Genomic DNA, 15,137 nt, shown 5'->3' with positions numbered 1-15,137 from the left:
AAAAAAAAAAAAGTTTATTGCTAAAAAGATGCGAACCATCATCTGAGCTCTCAGTGAGTCATAATCACTGATCACAGATAACAAATACAATAATAACAAAGTTTGAAATATTGTGAGAATTACCAGCATGTGACGCAAAGACATGAAGTGAGCAAATGCTCTTGGAGAAATGGCGGATAGTTTTGCTTGATGCAGGGTTGCCACAAGCCTTTGCTCTGTGAGGAACATAGTATCTGTGAAGTGTGATAAAGTGCAACAAAAAACATGCCTGTACGGCTTTGTCTACACTTAAGTAATGAGGAAGCTTGGAAGTAATCGCCTGCTGGTCCTTTTACTCTTTCATTTTCTGGTAAGTAATTAGACATGGTTCTGCTCAAAATAGGGGCTCGTTGAGTGCTTTCTGTGGTTAGACTTCATGACCACTGTTGGTGGTGATTTATCATGTCTCCAGCTCTTCTCGTCCCAGAAAAGAAATCCCATATGTCATCGTTTGCTCTGTGAGGTCCTTAAACAATACTGGTGTGGAAACGGGTGAGAATTTCAGTAAGCTCACTTCGATGCAATCTTCTTTCTTTCATGTTTCCTTGGAAGCTTTTAAATGGAGATTTCTTTGAGGAAACTGTTACAGGATGCTTGAATAAAACTTGAGAATAGCTAGAGCATGTAAAGGATACCAATGTCATTTGTCACTGTGTATTGTAGAAGGCAAGCTTTTGACTAGAAGTCAGGAGACTCCGCTTCTTCAAGATCTGACTCACCCACTGTTTAGCTGTGTAATTTTAACAAAGTTACTTAATCACTGTGTTTCACGTTGTTCATTAGGTGTTAACCCCTAAACACATTAGTTAAATACCTTAACACTCTATGGTAGACTGAATAATGTTCCCCCAAGAGACATTCTAATCCTTTGAACCTGAATGCTACCTTGTATGGTAAAAGATGTGAGTAGGTTAAGGATTTTGAGATGGGGAAATTTTCTTGGATATTCAGGGTGGGCCTAAAATTCAATCACATGTATCCTTATAAGAGAGAATCAGAGGGAGATTTTATTACACAGAAGAGAAGAGGGCATGTGACCACGAAGGCAGAGAGAGTGGTGATGCCACCACAAGACAAGGAATGCTGACAGTCGCCAGAAGCTGGAAGAGGCTGGAACGGAATCTCTCCGAGACCGCCCCCAGTGGGAGTGTGGCCTTGCCAACACCTCGATTTCAGCTCAGGGAAACTGATTTTGGACTTCTGGCCTCCACAACGGTGAGAGAATAAATTTCAGTTATCTTCCCCTGCTCAGACCCACTTAAACCTGGTTGCTTGCTGTGGGCTGCTCTTTCAACTCTTCCCAGCCTTATAATTTTCCCTCTCTTCCATCTTGCTAACCTCCATTTCGGACCCTTCAGGGCAGTATCCGGGGATGGGAGAAAAGAAAAGGCCAGGAAAGTTCACACTTGACTAACGCCGTCAGGAACTGGCCTGTTGTTCTCAGGTCTGCCAGGTGTTTGAGGTGGACTCTTTCCTTAGCTATGCTTGTTAGGCTTTTCAGAGACCTGCACTTCCCCATCCGCCTCTGCTGGCCATCTCTCACCTGGGCGATGTTCTCATTATGGTTGGTTGCTTCCTCTTGCTCAGCCTGAGGCATTTGGTGGTACCTCTGGCGTCTTTCTGCCCAGGACTATTTGCCCCTCTTGGCAGCCATCTTGGAAAGAGTATAAGAAGTCTTCCATTGGCTCCCTCATGTGAGTTACTGGCCTGTAGCCTCAAAGAATGTGTTCAGGCAACTGTGCAGTGGCCTAACACCCCCATCCTTTGCTCTGCCATTGAAGCAGCCGGCCAGATTTCTCCATGTGGAGGTCACAATATCCCCTAAACCAGAAGACACACATGAGACTCTCCATGTGGTCTTTTTAAAAATAGGTTTTATTTATTCATTTATTTGAGAGAGAGAGACAGAGAAAGAGCAAGAGCAGGGGGAGGGGCACAGGGAGACGGGAGAGGGAGAAGCAGGCTCCCCACTGAGCAGGGAGCCCGACGCGGGGCTCGATCCCAGGACCCTGGGATCATGACCTGAGCCGAAGGCAGATGCTTAACCTTCTGAGCCACCCAGACGCCCCCTCATATGGTCTTATCGTGGCCCCTTTCCTTCAGCTCAAAGTGAGAGACCCCTAAAGTGGTGTCTGGACTCAGAATAGCAATAAGGGTCTCATAAATGTCTCCCCTAATTCTAACACTCATCTTTTTTATGTGTGAGAAGGCTGGGTGTGAGACCGAAGAGGTGTTCAAGGTAAGAGGCACAAAACAGATTTTGATCTCCACTAATGTAAATCCTACACCATGATGGTCTCACGCCCACTTTGGAATGTGGCATTTTTAGTTCTGGTGCCTCAGCAATAACTACCATTTCACATGGCTACATCTCTGTTTATCCGAGGGACCACGTCCTGGGGCCATTATTCAACCACCAAGGTAGTTCTCTTCTAGTCCTGAGCTCTTGGAAACAGAACATTCCTTGAAAGCTTACCTTAGTCAAATGACCAACCCTTTGGTTAGGAGTTGAGTCCTGTCCCTGCTCCCTGAATGTGCTCAGCACATTGCTGAAATTCAGTAAATAGGAAATACTACCAACTCATAAAACAAGAGTATGTACCGAAGAAGATCAAAGAGCTACAATTTTAAAAGCTCCCAGCTGCTGCTGCTGGTGGTTTGTGGGTCATCCTGTGAGCAGCATGTGCACAGAGTCTGTTGTAGTTGGTGTGCTAGAAACTCTCCTCCTTGGTCTTAAGAGACAGGGGACTTTTTTTACTGGAAATATATATATTTTTGATTATAGTGCAGGTCACATGGAAATACGGATTTGCTTTACAATGTAATTTTGCCAAATGAATCCGTCCACACGCACCACTTGGACTTTGGAGAATTCACTCGAGAGCTGAAGCCCTCATGCGGTAGGCTCCTTTCCAGGTGGCATAGTGAGTAGAAAGGCAGGGGTTTGGGGTCATAAGGATTGAGCTCAAATCTCTGCTGACTCCTCCTGGACATGTAACTTCAAGTCAGTTGAATAAACCGTGTGAGCTTTAGTTTTCCATAGGGAAAATGGGGATCATGTCTTTTCAATATGTAAAATGGGATTTTTGAGTGAAGTAAGTAATGTCCTATGTATCTGAAGCAACTGGAATGGTGCCCAATATGGAGTAGGCCCCGATTTGATTGAAATTATCCTTATGATGGTGTGCCCTCCACTGTGATAGGTAGTGCCAGTGCTGAGATGAATAAGACTGAGAGTCTGCTTGATATGAGGGCCTGGGGGAGAAGACAGATAGAAAACCCCAGAAATGACAGTAGGTCTGATGGGTCCATGAGGAACCAGCACCCAGCACAGAGGAGCCCCATTGCCATGAGACAAGCGGACTCTCTGCTTTCCTGTGTGTGTTCTCATTGTGTGACAGGAGATGTCTCTCTTCTTACAGCCTCTATGAGTAGAAAACTCCACAGTCCTTTCTCTAAAAATGTGTGACTTGACTCAGTTCCCCTGCACCCCCCCGCCCCGCCCCGCCATGGGGTTAAACTAAAAGACCAGATAAATCTATTTTGGTTTCACACGGAGATATCATTTAAAATAGAAAAGGGCTCAAAATGCCCTCAGAACAACTGGTCTTTCTTTAGGGAATAAGGAGAAACTGCAGACCAATCCCATCGTCCTTCCCGGGAAAAGAAAGAATAAAGGTAAGGAAGAAACTCCACAGCCCCAGAAGGGAATAGTGCTGGTTCTTCTGAAATTCCTTTCAAGGAAACAGCTTTGTTCCCTGTTTTTTCATCACACTCCAACGCAGGCTTGATGCCCAGAGCTTTAAAACTTGAACCCCAACTCTGTAGCCACAGGTTACAGGATCAGAGACAAATGCCTTTAGAAATCTTTCTGTCATTGGAAGGAGTTACTTTCTCACCTTGTCAGACAATATGAGAATAGCTGGTACAGAAATTGTCACTTTAAAACAATCCAGGGAGATACGGGAACTTTGGGGTGTTGACACACCGCAGAACGCCACGCAGGATATTTGCCAGTCGAACCGTCCCACTTTGGTTGACGATGCTGGGTGCACAAGGAGTGGCTGAGATGGAAGTGGGACAGATGCCTCTGCCGTGTCCCTTGTCCTGAATCGAGTTCCCTGCGGTGGCTGTTGAAATGCAGACTTTTTGAGTCAGGTCTGACTACCCCAGGCAGGGTCAGCACTGAGACCTGAGGACAACATGACCCCTAACGGGCACGATTCGTGTGTCTTCTAGACGAGGGAAGGGACAGAGCTGTGCCTGCCCCTTGTCGTCACGTTTCTTTCCTCTTCAGTTCAGCCTCCACACTTCTGCCAGAGAGAGGTACAGGAGATCTAGTCTGAAAGCCTCCACAGGTCCCTCCCCGGCTGGCTGTAGGATGCATTCCACGCCGGGGAAGGCCACGCTTCTCACCATGCGCCCTCCTCCAGCTGCCCTCAACGTCTTCCATTCCTGGGAGAGCCCCCACCTCCTCTGCTCACATCTGTCGTCTTCCTCCTGCGTCTTGCCTCGTAAGTGCTGATGCATTCTGACAGCTCAGATGTCAACTCGCCTCGAAGCCTTCCTCGGCTCTGTTGGCTTCTACAGCCCTTACTCATGCCTCTTCAACAGTTCTTTCCACATTGTTTTAAACTGATTTTTTATGTCTCCCACTGCAGATCTGGGGCTGTGTACCTGGCATCTACTAAGTCCCAGTGAATGATTACTGATTTGAAGCGTCACCAAGAGGGGGCTGACATCAGTCTGCTTCTCCTGACTCACGTTAGAAAGGTTTTGACTAGGGGCGCCTGGGTGGCTCAGATGGTTAAGCGTCTGCCTTCGGCTCAGGTCATGATCCCAGGGTCCTGGGATCGAGCCCTGCATCGGGCTCCCTGCTCAGGTGGGGAGCCTGCTTCTCCCTCTCCCTCTGCCATTCTCTCCACTTGTGCTCTCTGGCTCTATCTCTGTCAAATAAATAAATAAATAAAATCTTTAAAAAAAAAAAAGGTTTTGACTAATTTGACTGCTTGTGGTACATCTGGCCTCACAGAGATGTTTTAATAATACATGCAAGTATATATGATTCACATCCTCTGATTTTGTTATTTTGCGGGTAAATTACCAGTTGGGAAATGGGTGCTCTTTTATTCTAAGGCTTAGGGAGGCCTTGGAATTCATCAACATGTGTTGTATGACTATTTAAGGCTAGCTTCGAGCTCTGGAGAGTCAGAAAGATCTCTGAGAACAACACAGGTCTTCTCAAAGAATTCAGTTCTGTCTGGAGATAATATGAGGTGATTAAGTGCTGAATTGTGAGTAAAGAGATAAACCATGTGCACATAGTAGGTGCTCCATGAAGACTGGCTCACTGAGCCCTATGTGAAATAGGAAGAAGACAGCTGGTAAGAGAGGGTTATTTCCATGTCTGACATGACGCCAACCATTCTGGTGTCTAGCCTTCTGTTTTATACAAAGCAAACAAGGTTCTACTGATTTTGAGGCTCAGGGGAAAACTTCAGAAAAATTTCAGAGACTTACTTTAGTATCTCTCAGAGTTGTCTGTCACGGAAAGGCATTTCTCACTTCTTTGAAGGAGACTGTTAAATTTTTATAGAATCTTTTCTCTGAAGAGTTCACATACCAAGATTTACGTATGTATCAAGGACATGATTTTATTTACATATTTTCAATTTGTCATTCCCTTGAAAACAGATCAGGGAATAATATTTTGTATAATTTAATGTTTAGGACCAGGAGATTTCCCTGAAGGACTTCATACCTGGGGGTTACCCCATGAGGCAGGGATCTGACTCAGCACCATGAAAGGCGTAGGAAATGGGCCCTAGGACGAAGTGTGCAGACAATTGGCATGAAAGAGGTAGGAGAAAGCCTCACCTTCCTTCAGGTGTCCACGGGCTGAAGAGCCGGGCCCGTCCAGGAACTGGAGCTTGGGGCACTGGAGACAAAGACTTTCCCTTATGTTTGTTTTCCAGTTTTCTTAAGCTTGGTTCTGTGTTGTGGCCTATACACCAAGCAGAAGTGACACAAAAGAAGAAAGAAATGAAAATTGCTCTACCCCTCAAGGTGTTTGCAGCCCAGTAGGGGAGGCAGACGTAGAAATAAAAGGTGGGGAGGCTCTGGATAACCTTAGGCTAATTTGAAAGCCCAGTGGTGGAAACTATCACCTCAAGGTTATTTGCCATGTAAAGTGCTGGGAGAATGACCCCAAAGGGGGGCCTCAGAACCATTCCTCTGAACAGGAGGGGAGCCCTGGGGATGCCAATCAGCAGCTTGTCCAGAACGGCAGATCCTGGTCACTCAGGTTTGTGGCCTCCATATAGAGACCTCAGGCTCCTGTTTGCCCAATTTGGGGCCCCCTCTGTCCCCTCAGCATTTTGAAGTGGGGGACGAGGTCCCAGGATGTTCACTGAGCCTTGGTTCATGGGCGATTTCCTGTAGATACCAAGTGGCTGAACTGCGTGTGGTGCCCCGGGCAGGACCTCTCTTGTTCCTTCTCCTGGGGATAGTCAAGCATAGTTTCCCTCACTTCCTTGCATGGCTGGGCGTGGGGCTAGGACGACGAAGATGCTCATGCTCCTGGGCCGGGAAGACGTGGCCAGCTCCACCCCAGGCCTGTAGGAGAAATCCTCTCTCTCTCCTTCTTTTGCTAGGACAGCATTTCCTTGAGTTTGTCATCAGTGATAAAATCTGGAAGGCTGAGATGAGGACAGGGCAAGAGGCCGAGTGACGGTTAGGCCTGCTTTTGTCCTAGGCCTTCGGCCTGCCTGCACCTATAACGCTCAGCCTACCTGACAGGGGGAAGCTCTGTTGAGCTCTGGAGCAAAAGCCACAGGAGGAGGCCCCTCGACGGCTCAGGGATGCTGAGTTCCAAACCGTAACCCAGCTGCCGCTCCTGGCAAGTCTGAACAAAACGGTGAGAAAGGGGGTGGCAAAAATGGAGTCCTCCGCCGAGTGTGATGTGAACAATTGAGGGATGGTTGCTATAGCTGCAAGTCTAGAAAAACCTTAGATCAATAAAAGAAGGGGGACAAAGAACTCAGTGGGGGTAAATAGCTCACAGTCGTCTTTTTCGTCAGCTTACAACTGCAAATAAGAGGTGCCGGCGCTACGGCCCGCACCGTGCCCACACTCAGGCGTGTGTCTCCTCTTTCCCCGGCACACATCTCATTACCCCTCCTGGACACCCTCGCAGCTCCTCTTCCCCAGGTTTGGTGCACCCGTCTCGCCAAGCTCGTCCGCGATCTAAAGCCCGCCTTCTCCAGCCGCCCTGGCCAGTCTGGCGCCCTCTTGTGGCAGCAATTCAGTGCCGCCTTCCTGCGGGGAGGGTGTATCTTGCTCGCTTCCTCTGGTGGCGTTTGTCTGGTTCAGGGCATCTGACGCCTGGCTTCACATTAGACACACCTGGTATCTGGAAACAAGTACTGATGGCTGAGTCCCGTCCAGAGTAATGGGATCAGCACCTCTGGGAGCGGGGCCCAGTGATTCTGAGGCACAGCGAGGGCCGAAAACTGCTGGTCTCAGTCCTCCTACCTACCGAGTCCTGCAGGCGGAGGCGTTGGTGGTGGTGTGCTGGGGTCTTCTGCTTCCTCGACTCTCCCCAGCAATGTCGGTGAATGCTCAGTCAGTACTCATGACTCGGTGCTGTGATTTCCCCGAAGGCTCCCTGGGCCTGGGTGGCTCTCCTGGGGCGTTCTCACCTGTCCCTCTAACGTCCGAGAGACGGTGTCCCGCGGCGGGTGCACGTCCCGCCTCTGCCAGGAGGAGGCAGCATTGCTCGGCTAGCTCGAGCAGCAGGGAGCTGTAGAGGCCCCTTAAGGGAGAATTCAGAAACAAAGGATGAACTTGTGAACGCGGGCCTAGATGCTGTCAGATTGAGATGGCAGGAGGTTTGAGTCTGAGGGTAAGAGATTTGAGCGGGGCCTGAAGGAAGAAGAAGTCCCCGTGGCCAGTCTCTGTGGACTGTGTCTGAGTCCAAATAATGAATGGTCGTCACTGAGGTAGCAAGCAAGTCCGTTAAAGCCCCCGGTTGGATTAGCTAAGCTGTCGACTGCTCAGAGGACTCAGCCGGACCCTGAAATGTAGCCAAGGATGCCGGGCCAGCCTCCTGCTGTGGTTTCGGAGCAGGCATTCTAATTTACGTTTACTGTGATCCTGCTGTGAATGAGATTTGTGTATTCAAGAAAAAAGAAATCATCTTAATCATGTGTGTGTGTGGGGGGGCGAGTTCTGGAAAAGACCTTGAACTTGGAAGACACAGCTTAGAGCTTGACGTTGGTTCAGATGACGTGACCTGCCTCTCAGAGGCTCAGTGTACTCATCTGTAAATTGGGTTGTGATACATGCTCCAGGAAGGAGTGACATGGGGATGAGAGGAATGCCTTCTCCAGAAGGTGGTGGCACACACTAGAAGTCATAGCCACCAGCGATTTCCATGTAACTAGGATCCCTTGAGGAAAGTCTAGGAAAAGCCAGGACCTTCTCCCTGACTGGAGCTCCCCACTTCTGGCGCAGATGATGCTGTTCCAGCCAGGGCTCTAGCAGCATAAACTATCCCGTGGCTGTCTGGAAATCTTCCCCAATGGGCTCTTATTCTTTGAGTGGTCCCTTCCCTTCTTCCACCTCCCCCTTGGCGCATCCCCCCTCCCCGCATCCCCCAGCTTGGATTTCTGAACATGAGTCTAGAGAATAAAATCGGAGATTGTTTACACTTTCTTATGCAACCTAAATCTCACTTGGCTAGAGAGGCGTGTACAAAAAATACATTCTTTTTTTGCTTGAATGTTTTAGACTTTAACCAGCTATTACTGTTGGACTGTCTGGAATCAGTAATGATAGGTACCAGTGAAATAAATTATAGGTGAAAGTAGGACCAAGTATCAGAAGGACACAGTTCCCAGGACAAGTGCAATGGAAAGAACGAGAGTCTGATGCGTCACTGCCTCAGCCCTCCAGCAACAGTAAGTGAGGAGCTGGAATTCTTGACACAGGATCAGAAAGTGGTTGAGGCTTTTGGGCTGAATTAGAAATTTTACACATAAGTAAGCAAGTAGGGCAAGGTTCTTCCCAATAATTGCCGGGGAGGGTTATTATCAACCCCAATGAAATAAACATATTAACATATTAATGCCACGAATCAGCTTCTGACGGGGGCATCCCTAGGGAAAACTGAAAGGCAAGGTAATCCAGGTGCTTTTCCAGCGGCTCAGTCCTTTGCACGTGTGGAGCCCTTAAAAAGACAGGTTCCCAGGCCTCCTTTAGACCCCTTAGAGTTTCCGTAGCTCCCCAGGTGATTCTGATGTATGGCAGCTTAAGAGCCATTGGTGTAAGCTGTGGGTGGGAGAGCTATTCTTCCCAGACTTTTGTCAATACTCTCTCCATTACCAAGGAAAGGGGTGAGTCTGGGGGCTTTAAGTCTTGATTCTTAGGGGCCCGCATGTAATCTCTTCTGCTGGATAAGTGGGTGTAACATGGACAGTCCACAGCAAAAGGACCAGAGACAGGATTAGAAAGAGCCGCTGCTCTTCCGTATTGATGGACTTGACTTTCTCTCCTTGGAGAAAAGCATGGCGGGCAAAGGCAGTGCACTTATGTACTAGACCTTGTTCTGGGAACTTGACATAAAATCTCTCTTATAATCTTTACAAATGGGTCTTTTTGTCTCCCACTTACATACGAGAAAGCTGAGGCTCAGCGGAGTGAAGGAGTTTGCTCCAGGGCTGGATATACTATACAGCTGGGGTTCGAACCACGGCCTGTCTGACTCCTCCTCTCAAAGCTTCACCTCAGAACACACGAATCCTGCTTGCAAAGTTCAGCAGCGAAGACATGTTAAAGCCGCCGGGAAGACTTTAAGAGGAGTTGAGGGGCAGGCGTTTGCTTCCAACAGCTGGGAAGCATGATAGAATCAGCTGCATGGTTAGGGGGTGGCCCTCGCAGCCCTGTCCCATCTTCCTGGATTTGGGAGCCAGCAACAGGGAAGTGCCGATGCTCCTGTGACTTGCCTTCCCAAGAGACTTTTGTCCGGTGGAGCTGCGGCTTTGGCGGAAGAGACAGCTGAGAGCAGGGAAAAGCAATAAGGAGTGAAGAGCAGAAGGGCTTTCTCCATAGATCCCTGTGAACTCTGATCTCCTTGGGATTTAAGGAAACCGCCCTCGCTGAAGTCCAGCCTTCCTTGTTCTTGTTAACATTCATGAAATGAAAGAGCCACACATCTTAGAGGACCTCAGCTAGACGGCGTCTCTGGAAGGCCCGAATTCTGGAATAGGAGCTGGTCCCAGGTGAGTACACTCTGCACGCTCTGCTACCCATGTCTGGGTGGAGGTGAGAGGTCCCTGGCGAAACAGTCAGAACCTGATTATTGTGAGAGTGGCCTGTCAGATCTGAGTACAAATCTGACCCCGCTCGAAAACCATGATGTCTTTGAAAATAGGCTTCTGAGTGTCTGCGGTCTCTCTACAAGATACCCTGTGTATTTACCGCCTGGGAGTAAAAACGAGTGAGCCTATTTATAAATACCCGTTCACAGGGACCCAGACGGCCTTCCACCTGCATTCAGTATCACAGGTGTGCTAGACCCCAAGTGATTATTCCAGACACCTGAAATAATGAGTGAAATGAGGTGGGAAGCCCTGAAATTCTGGGTGTATTTTGGGTTTTAGGTTCTGTATCTTTTCTAAAAGCAAAGTATTTTTGGAAAGTGCTCTCCAGACTTGATCTGTATCTAACCCTCTGGAAAATACGGTAACATGTACTGCCAGGATATACGTGTCTCTCTATGTTACTCCTTCAGGGCTTTGACACATATTATTAAGTAAGACATAACAGAAAGGGCAGGTAATTACGTTACTATACCGCAGAGTGGAGTTGACTTGTTTCTGCCCAAGTTGTTGTGAGTTGTGATTTATGGGGGTGCCATTAGGGAATCTCATAGACATATTGGATATTTTTAAAGATGAAAAATTTCCAGGTAGTGATGCAGTTTATTTAAAAATGAAATACTCTTTCATCCGAATCAAAGAATTAGAGCCTACAACCACAGCAAGAGGTAGTTTCTTTTTTTTTTTTTTTAAAGATTTTATTTATTTATTTGAGAGAGAGAATGAGATAGAGAGCATGAGATGGGGGAGGGTCAGAGAGAGAGGCAGACTCCCTGCTGAGCAGGGAGCCCGACGTGGGACTCGATCCCGGGACTCCAGGATCATGACCTGAGCCGAAGGCAGTTGCTTAACCAACTGAGCCACCCAGGCGCCCCAAGAGGTAGTTTCTTAACATTTAGTTGCGATGGAGAGTCTGAGAACATGTCAATTCATTTTTCTCTTCTGTACATTAAAATCCATTGGTCTGTCTTGCACTTTGAAGGGATTGTTCATTCATACATGATTTTGTAGCATGATGCTTTGGTCATTTGGAAAATATTACGCCACTGAGTTATATAGGTCTTCCAAATGTTGACATGTTTTATTACACGGTATCAAAAAAATCACGGTTGTTTATGTCACCACCCATCTTATCAGAAAAGTCTTTAAGTGTTTGGAAGTTGTCAATGTCATGGTGGTAGATCGAAATTTTCCAAAATTCTAATTTTTGCTTGAGAGCTCAAATTTTTATTGTTGCTAACAAATAACTGTCACTTTTCCTTGAAGTGACAGGCATAATTGCTTTGTTGTTGGGAAAATGTCCACCAACCAGTTTGTCAGTCATTCTTTGAGGTAAAGATGTTGTTTCAATAAGAAAGCAGCTAGGGGCGCCTGGGTGGCTCAGTTGTTAAACGTCTGCCTTCGACTCAGGTCGTGGTCCCAGGGTCCTGGGATTGAGCCCCGCATTGGGCTCCCCGCTCCGTGGGAAGCCTGCTTCTCCCTCTCCCACTCCCCCTGCTTGTGTTTCCTCTCTCGCTGTGTCTCTCTCTGTCAAATAAATAAATAAAATCTTAAAGAAAGCAGCTAGTTCAGTTCTCATCTTGAACAATCAGACAATTGCTTTTCCTAGAGACAACCTCGGGATAGCAGAAGCTCTTTATGTGTGCCTCCTATTTTGACTCAAAGCTTATTAAAAAGATGTGTACCAGGGCGCCTAGGTGGCTCAGTCGGTTAAGCGTCTGCCTTCGGCTCACGTCATGATCCCAGGGTCCTGGGATCAAGCCCCACATCGGGCTCCTTGCTCTGCAGGGAGCCCGCTTCTCTCTCTCCTCCCTGCTTGTACTCTCTCACTGTCTCTCTTTCTCTCTCTCTCAAATAAATAAAATCTAAAAAAAAAAAAAAAAGATGTGTACCCAGGGTTGAGATTAATAAAATTGCTATTTTTTTAACTGACTCATCAAGGAGATTTTTAAGTGAAACAGACTTTTTTAAACTGTGAGCGCATCCTGCTGAAGAAATCAGTGAGCATTAGAACACTTTGGTGTCGCTGCCTTGGTTTGTGTTAAAATACCAGCAGTTTTACTCATCACTGCATTTGCAAATGTCAGAAACGGTGAAGAAAGCAAATGATGTCATAATATTATTATGAAAACAATTTCAGCCTCATGGACCGCCTACCTGACAGGGTCTCAGAGCCCCGAAGGCCTGAGGGCTGGACCCTGAGAACTGCTGACTTAGAGTATTTGACCTCCCTCAGATGATGTGCACAAGTCTTGTAATCATGGTTCTCCCTCAGGCCTTCTGATGCTGAACACAGTTGAGGGACCCCGACACTTCTAGAAAAGTCAGGATCTTTCAGTGCTTAGGGACAACAGGCCATGAGATGCCAGGTGGTCCCAAAGCGAGGATATAAAGGATCCCCCAGAACATACGTCTTAGAGAAGAGTGAAGGTTGCTAGGACGAGCTCATTTCTCCCTTTGGGTAATGTTCTGTCTTTCCTGTGCTGTGGGTGCTTATGATGGTGTTCTGCAACTGGGAAAGGGATGTCCATCTTTTCTTTCTACCTCCATTTCCTTCATGTTAGCTTGGTTCAGAATGCCCAGTTGATGAACCGTAAGGGAGCTTTCTTATCCAAGAACCATGACCTAAAGATCAATCTTCAGACTTCTCCTTGTCTTTTATGCTACTTGCAGTCCTCAAAGGATCCAGCTATTGCAAGAGGGATCCTGGCCCTGGCCAAAATAAATCATAGTGCGTATCAGTCTGCTTAGCTTCTTGAAGACTTGTGTCAGAGCTCAGAAGAAGGAGCTTTCCTGGATGCTGGGGTAATACCAGAAGAAGGCGATCTGGAGCTGGATGTGAAGAAAGGGCGGATGAAGGGGACAGTCTGGCTGTGAGACTGGCTGGTGCGGAGATGGCCCCACTCAAATAACCCACGGAGTCCTCAGCAAATGCTTGGCCTGCAAGAAATTGCTGCCCACCACAGTCTCTTCACAGGCTGTACATTACAGTGAGCTGGGCCGAGGCCCTAAGAAAAGGGGGTCCTGGGAAGGCTTCTACCAAGTAGAAGGCCCTTAGGTCCCTCACCTTGTGTAAAGTCTTCGTACATCAGCCCTGATGCTTACTAGCCCCCTGACCTGGGGTAGCTTTCTCTACCATTTTATGCCACATTTTTGTCTATAAAATGGGGATTATGCTTACTGTACAGGGCAGTGAGGATTAGATGGGTTAATACGTGTAAAGCACATGTTTATGAACAGCACTGTCTAGAGTAAATGATCAATAAAATATAAACTATTATTATTATTACTATTATTAATTTCACTTCATTGAATCCTCTCATAACCCAAAGAGATAGAAGTGATTATTTCTGTTAAGGCATAGTTTCACATGGATAAATTCACGAGTCTCATGCAATTATAAAAGGAACACATATCAAAGATTTGATTTTATTTTTTTTTCAAAGATTTTATTTATTTATTTGACAGAGAGAGACACAGCGAGAGAGGGAACACAAGCAGGGGGAGTGGGAGAGGGAGAAGCAGGCTCCCCGCAGAGCAGGGAGCCCGATGCGGGACTCGATCCCAGGACCCTGGGATCATGACCTGAGCTGAAGGCAGTCGCTTAACCAACTGAGCCACCCAGGCGCCCCATATCAAAGATTTTAGTTAGCTCGTTAATTAATGAAAGAACCATTAAGATGTTAAGGCTAGTTCAGAGAGCAATTGAGAAGCTGGATATACTGTAGGCAATGTTAGGATGAGATTGCTGGATAAGGTACAAGGGTGAGTAATGTCCATCAGGGGTAAAACCCATTGTATTTGCAGTTATATCTTCTGCTGGATAGAAATTATTTACATCTTGTAGGGGATGAAAAAGTTTTCCTTGACCCTCTTAAAGTCCCTGGCTGGGTCTGAGAGTTAAACTGACAAAGACCAATTAACAAAGAAAAGCAGACAAATTTTATTGACTTTTTACGGGAACATAGGAGTCTTCACCAAAGAGCGAAGATCCAAAAAAGTGGCAACAGCAGGAAGCTTTTATACCTTTTAGCCAAAGAAGCGATAAATTTGTGAAAAATTGACAAGACAGAGGCGTTTGGGCTGGAGGTGGTAAATGGTAAAGAAGTAACCAGGAAGATAAGGGTTAGTTTAAGAAGATTTGTTTGAACAGATTTCTCAGCCCCAGACTCCCTGTCTTTGGTGATCAGAATGTCCTCCTTCCTCCTGGTGCAGGGAAAGGACTTTTCACTTGGGGGTTTTACAGCGTCTTTCAGGGAAATAGGGGGAGACAGAGAGAGAGAGATCAGAGTAATCTTCCCACTTTTGCCATTTTTGTCATATTCCTTTAGCTTAAGATAGTGAATATGCTAAAGTGGTCTGTTTTGGGGTAGTGTGTCCTGAACTCCATGAGTTCCTACTGGACAAAAATTTACAGGTTTAACTCTGCTCCTACAGAGCTGAAAAATATTCCAGATGATAAAAAGGCCAACCCAGTACTGTGCTCAAAAAACACCCAGTAATCCCTTTTGCCTGTTTTGAGATTTTGGATAAATTTTCCCATAGCTTCAAGGTAGGAATAGGGAAATTGAGTCTCAAAGAGGCTAAATAGTTATAGGGCTAGAAACGGCAGAGCCAGAATTCAAATGCCTACACATCCCTCCGTGTTCTTTTCACTAAACCTATTTCTTCCACTCAAATAGAATTCACTCTTTAAGGAGATGACTGGAGTATATACAA

The 15,137-nt window shown here is 46.8% G+C and overlaps 1 long non-coding RNA gene across 1 annotated transcript in view; it reads left to right on the top strand.

Moving 5' to 3' along the window:
- Nucleotides 1–13,842, top strand: part of LOC145722703 (uncharacterized) — a 30,047-nt gene extending 16,205 nt beyond the window's left edge. Inside the window, exons 4-9 of the long non-coding RNA XR_014147166.1 lie at nucleotides 1,058–1,254; nucleotides 4,701–4,812; nucleotides 5,029–5,899; nucleotides 6,015–6,955; nucleotides 8,830–10,319; nucleotides 13,092–13,842. This is a non-coding gene — a long non-coding RNA (uncharacterized LOC145722703). The remainder of the gene's footprint in view (nucleotides 1–1,057; nucleotides 1,255–4,700; nucleotides 4,813–5,028; nucleotides 5,900–6,014; nucleotides 6,956–8,829; nucleotides 10,320–13,091) is intronic.
- The last annotated feature ends 1,295 nt before the right edge of the window (nucleotides 13,843–15,137 follow it).

This window comes from Leptonychotes weddellii, chromosome 7 (genome assembly GCF_054177405.1).
Source record: "Leptonychotes weddellii isolate Sample4059 chromosome 7, ASM5417740v2, whole genome shotgun sequence".
NCBI classification, from domain to species: Eukaryota; Metazoa; Chordata; class Mammalia; order Carnivora; family Phocidae; genus Leptonychotes; species Leptonychotes weddellii.
The sequence above is the reverse complement of the archived record's forward strand: the minus strand, read 5'-3'. Positions and strand labels throughout refer to the sequence as shown.